This window comes from Apium graveolens, chromosome 8 (genome assembly GCF_009905375.1).
Source record: "Apium graveolens cultivar Ventura chromosome 8, ASM990537v1, whole genome shotgun sequence".
In the NCBI taxonomy this organism is placed as follows: Eukaryota; Viridiplantae; Streptophyta; class Magnoliopsida; order Apiales; family Apiaceae; genus Apium; species Apium graveolens.
In genome coordinates, this window is record NC_133654.1 from 198123020 (window position 1) to 198129213 (window position 6194).

The window sequence follows — 6194 nt, forward strand, 5'->3', positions numbered from 1 at the left end:
TGTCACCACACAAATGTCTATGAGAACAGACATCCTTCATAATGAAGCAAGCATAGTATGTACCGATCTCTGCGGATTATTAATTACCAGTTAGTAATCCTACGACCATGAACTATTTAAGTTTAGAGTTATCATCTTTTAGGTCTCACTATTATGATCTCATCATAATCCATAAAAAGCTTTACTCTAAACTATGGTATATCTTATTTAAACACTTAAATAAATAGAGCCCGTAATAAAAACAAAACAAGTCTTTTATTAATATCAATGAAATCAAAACAGATTACACAGGAAGTTGTTCCTAAATCCTAACATGATTGGACTTAGGACATATTCCTTTCATACGTAACCATTTGTTCGAGGGTACAACAACTGAACACATTAAAGAGAATTACATCATTGGATCTGATCGCTTCCATCCCAAAAGTACTACCATAGATAATCATCTAGTCATTAAAACTAATCATCCATAACTTAGGATAATCCTCCAAAAGTGGTGTTGCATGAAATTCTTGTCAGATTGCTCAGACTCTGCACACTATCATGGATCAAGAAATGTGGGCACGCACAACATCCCTAACCTGCTCCATTAAAGCGGTGATGAGGTCTAAGATAGTTGTAAGTAAAGCTGGATCAATCTGACCCTCAAGATGGCCTCTAGCTGTAACACGGGTGGTAGCCTCAATCCTTTCCATGCTATACGCTAATCCTACCGGAAGTACTCCGCCCTCAATCCTTGGTGCAGTAAGTCGGTCCGACAGATCATTTCTAACATTACGGGCCTCAGACAGGCCACCCAACGTCATATGATAATTGGCGATAAGAGAAGCCTGAGTGGTAGCATCTAACAGTCCATGGGGTGCAGGTGGCGCAGACCCAGGAGATCCAAATGGATAACCAAGCACGGTATCAGGTGACAATGGTGCAGGAGATAAAGGTGGCATTTCCTCAGTAGGTGATGGGCTCTGTACCAGGGATGGAACAGGAATTGGTGGAACCTCATGGATGTCTACAGGAACCTCTGGAAGAGGGTCTGATACTGGTATAATTGGTGCCGTGGAAGGCCCTACTCCTTCTGCCCTCATTAACCTTTGTGCCCTTGGTAACTCTTCATCCTCTAGTGCCACCCTCGCGGCCATTCTTGCTCTGGTAGTCGCCCTGACTACGGTCATCAATTCCTCAGTGGTCCTCTCTTCATTCTCATCAGGATCCTCCATGAGATCCTCCTCAGCCACAATCCTTTCCGGAATAACATCCTCAACCGCAACATTCTCAATATGAATCTCATCCGGTCCCTCATTAGGGTACTCTATCGGATTCACAATTTGATCTCCAACTTGTAATAAAACATCCTCATGCTGATGTTCCTGAACCTCAGGGTTCGGTGCCCCGCTGCCCTATACGAGAACGAACCATGTTACTATCACGATATTCATAAGGGTTCCCGTAAGGGTTTTAACTGTCAGTACTACGTTAGGTAGCCCGACTATGAACTTGGCAAGAGTTCTTATTATCTTTGTAAGTTTATTATTATATCGTTGCATCATCTCTGAGGTTTATAACGCTTAGCTCTGATACCACTTCTGTAACACCCCCAAATCCGGGGTCGGGGATTCGGGTTGTCACGAGTTCCATTTCCCTTAATAACACCCAATATTAATAAATATTCAACTACTCTGTACTGTGACCCCATAATAAACACACACACCACAAGTTATAGTCTCAGAGATGAATATCCAAAAATAATCACAAGTCGTTTTATTCCACAATTATATGCCAATACACCTTAAAAGGGTTTCTGAATAAATTTACATTTCTTTGCCATTATTACAATTGATAAAGATACATAAGTCTGGTACATCAAAAGTTGAAAGCCTAGCCTATTGGTAGTTCCTACCTCAGCTACAGCGACATCTACGCCTATAGGAAACTGCGGAACGTTTCCTAATCGCTTGCGAATCGGGAGCTTGGTCCTGTTCATCTTTTCTATCTGTTTTTGTGTGATGAAAGAAGAAAGCAAGGGTGAGCAGCAAGTCCACCAAAATAATATGTATAATGATTAACAATATATGAGCCTTCTCATAGTACTCATGAAAGTCTTGGTCAAAAGAAATGAACCAAGTTTGATATCTTAATGCGATGAAGTCGCATAATATTCAGTATATGTACATATATACTTTTCACAATCTTTGAAATCCTCTGACGTGTATAATATACACAGAGTTCCAGTTTATAACTGTATAAAAATATCGTTGCAAGGTGATCTCATATATCTAACCTTGTCTCGACGTTTTTCCGAAAATCTTTGACATGCACAAGATAATCATTTACTAGATATAAGTTTAAAAGATGAAGTTACAAGATACTCCAATATACTTATATCCGAATACTACTTGAACTACCACCGTTCAAGTTATAATCAGTTTCAAAAGTTCATCACCCAGATAAGACTACAAGATAAGACTTGAATAGATTCAATCCTTGAAATATCATTATAAATAATGAAGTTACGAGATGCTTCATTAAGTCCCGATATATAAATATATTCATATATATATATATATATATATATCTCCCATACATTTCCTGAAAACCTCTGTCATGTAAAGTATGAACAGAGTTACAATATTCCATAAATTTGGAAAGGAAAGAATTTTGGCATAAACCCGATATCTTGCTGATCAGGCAAAGATACCAATAAGTAACATTTTCTACTAGTAGATGGACGAATTCCCCACTGGTCATCACCCTGGTCGCAATAGGACCTTATGCTGGACTGCCACTCAGCCACTTATGCATTTGATGGACTCCCACTGAGCCACTTACACTATCATGGATGCCCACTGAGCCCATGTTGCTTATGCCGACTCGATAGCTGGACTTACTTCCCGAACGTTGGGTAAGTAATCAATTCATTTATCAAAACAGCAACCTTGTTGCGAATATAAAATACACCATAGAGCTAGATCCCCCAGGTTTTGAGCGAGTATTTAAATCCCCTTTAAAAAGGAAGATCTTAAATATATAAAAATGAGTTTTGGGATACGCTCTAACTTTTAAAAATCATTTTAAAGACTCGAAAATACTTTAAAGAGTGTTTGGAGTAATGCTGATTTAATAAAGTAAATCAGTCCCAATATATTAGAAAATATCTGAATATTATTATTTAAATAATATTTCCATAAAGAATAATCTTTATACAAATAATTGAGGTAGAAGTTGTAAAACTTATACTTGAAATGGATATTAAATAACCAAAGATATACTTATACGAAAGTACTATCTTTATTTGAATAATCGAAAATAAGTTTGATTATTGAAACATTATTCTTTAATAAAATAAAGAATATTATTTAATAAATAAGCGGAGTCATAAGTCCTCAATGAATATTCAAAATAATATTCATTAAAAAAAATAAACGGAGTCATAAGTCCTCGAATGAATATTCAGAATAATATTCATTAAATAAAATAAAGCTATCGAATAAACCTTATTCGATTAATAGTTTTGAAACTATATCAATATATATATAAATATATATATAATATACTCAGGAACATCGACTCCCGGTTTTAGAAAATGTTCACCTTTGGGTCCCCTATCCTAAGGGTATACGCAACTACTGCTTATCTCTAGCATAGGTATTATGCAACTTATAAGCATTGAAATCAACAGATAGATAACCACATCACGAAACAGACATGCATTTATATACTATCTCAGCATGCTTCAATATATCGCAAAATTTGCTAATTAACCAACATGTATCTATCACAAGATAATGCATATACATATATACATCACTACAACAGTATAACGGGTAGAAAACTTGCCTGAGTGACTGGGGGTAATAAAAGGCCTGGGACGAGTCTGGCAACCTATAAACAACATATAAGTTGTAATTAAACCAAAGTCGCTTCTGAATCTATACTGTAACCACTCTAGACTCTAATGCTCGCTTTGCGCTTAACGCTTCACTTAAGTCGCTCGAGTACCCTCGGCTCCACCATTTTTAATAAATTAACCATTAAGAGTTTTAAGGCGATTCTTTCGCGAGTGCTTTACCAACTGCCTATTACACTTTACATAAATGTTTCATACTCCAATTAGTCATTTAGGGTCTTTAACCAATGTTTCAAAGTAAGGCGAGGGGTAATGGTTCGTTCGCGAAATGTCGTTACTTAAAACGGTCGTTTCTCCTAAACCGTACATCGGAATCAAACGAACCACATATCAAAACGAAGCTCATAACATGAACTATCTAAATATGGCAATGGTCAATACCTAGCAGGGAGTTCTCGGGTCCTAATGTTATGAACAAAAGCAGTCTAAAGTAAATCGGACATTACGACGGCTATGTTTACGCGATTTCCCAATTTTATACCATCTCAAATCGACCACCAATCAATCCCAATTCATTCATACAACCAACATCCCTCCAAAACACACTACAACAGTCCCAACACCTCAAGTTCTTCCAATTTATGTTATTCTCATCATGAATTTAAACTATACTTAATTCCTTTAACAAATCAACAAGATTCAACATTCATTTCACTACCACTCCAACCCAAACTCTAAACAAACAAGCTTCATGCTTTACATATACTATATCAATCATAACCATTCCTAAATACTCAAAACTAAAGCTAGGGTTTGGAGTTTATACCTTCTTGAAGCTTCTTAACACAACACAAGAGTTTTGAATGCCTAAAGAACCTTGATCCTTGCTTGTATAACCTTAAACTTTCATAAAATTCAAGAAAACTAAAGTTATTTTTTTGAAATTTACTATTCACCATCTTCTTCCTTGAATTATTGGAAGAGATTGTGAAGGAATTTGAAGCTTAAACTCATGGGATAGCTATATCTATGCATAAGGAGTACTAGATAATTAACTTACCAATTAAGGAAGCTTGGAACTTGAATTTTGAAATTCTTCTTCTTGAAAATGGGGAAAAGCCGAGAGCAAGCTTGGAAGAAAGAGAGATTTTTGTGTTTGTGATTTGTTTAGCTTAGCTTGGTTGGTTTTGTTTTGATTTTTGGTTAATTACCTTATTAACCTTATATTTGTGTGGTTATAAATCAACCACACCTCCTTCTTCCCTATGTCATGCTTGCATCACCTTATTGTGTCATCATCTCTTACTTGCCCTCTCCTTATTGGTTGGATGACCTCATCATCCCTAACCTCCTTGATTAACTTCCTAATTGTTTGCCTAATGACCGCTGATCTGTTATACGGTTCGCTTAACTTTCGTTTTCGTTTATCGTTTGAAGGATCATACCCGGGATCTTATTACTGGGGTTTCCTTAACCTTTCTCAATACATTATAATCCTTTTATGATCCTCTCTTAAAATCCTTGAATTTAAATCCTTTTTATTCTATTACCTTATACTCAATTCTTTCGGTATCTGGTGGATTTTCAGGAAAAATCAAAGTGTTCGGATTTGGATTCTGGCGATCTTTACATACACTTATATCCCATATAAAGTACTAATAAGATCTCAGAATAACAATAGAAGAACCCCTACATAGTGTGGCATGAAAAGTTTTCTCATTCAGCATAATCTGCAAAATCAATATTAATAAGGGTTTCAAAAATTCCAAAATTTGGGGTTATTACAATATCATAATTGCATTCATCTTTAGAAAGTTGTGAAAGATTAGTAGTGATTACCTGATTTCTAGATAAGCTAACCTCTGTTTCATCTGACTTGGCCATGAGACAAGGTTGACATAGTTAATGTCTTCATCGGCATCATCTCCATTAGTCGCCCCGTCATTTTCTTGAGTTATGAATGCCTTCTCTTTCTGTTGAGCAACTCAAAATAATTCTTTTTATAGTTTACATGCTCAAACCTTTTCTTTTCAGAGTTTGGCTTTCTGCACTCATTTGCAACATGACCACTTAGCCCACACTTGAAACATTTAAATTTGGTTATGTCAACCATGTTTCTGTTAGGCTTCACAGCTCCATATTTTTTCTTGAATTTGAGCTTTGCAAATCTTCTAGATAAAAAGGCTAGATGCTCAACAACTTCATCCATGTCATCTTGACTTGGACAGTTTTCATCTTCATCCATTAACCCTTTTCACTTGCCTATCTCAAACCTGCATTCACAACCATTAATGTTTGGTGCAGTTTTAACAGCTTCAGCCTTCATTTCCACCATTCTTTCATGCATCAC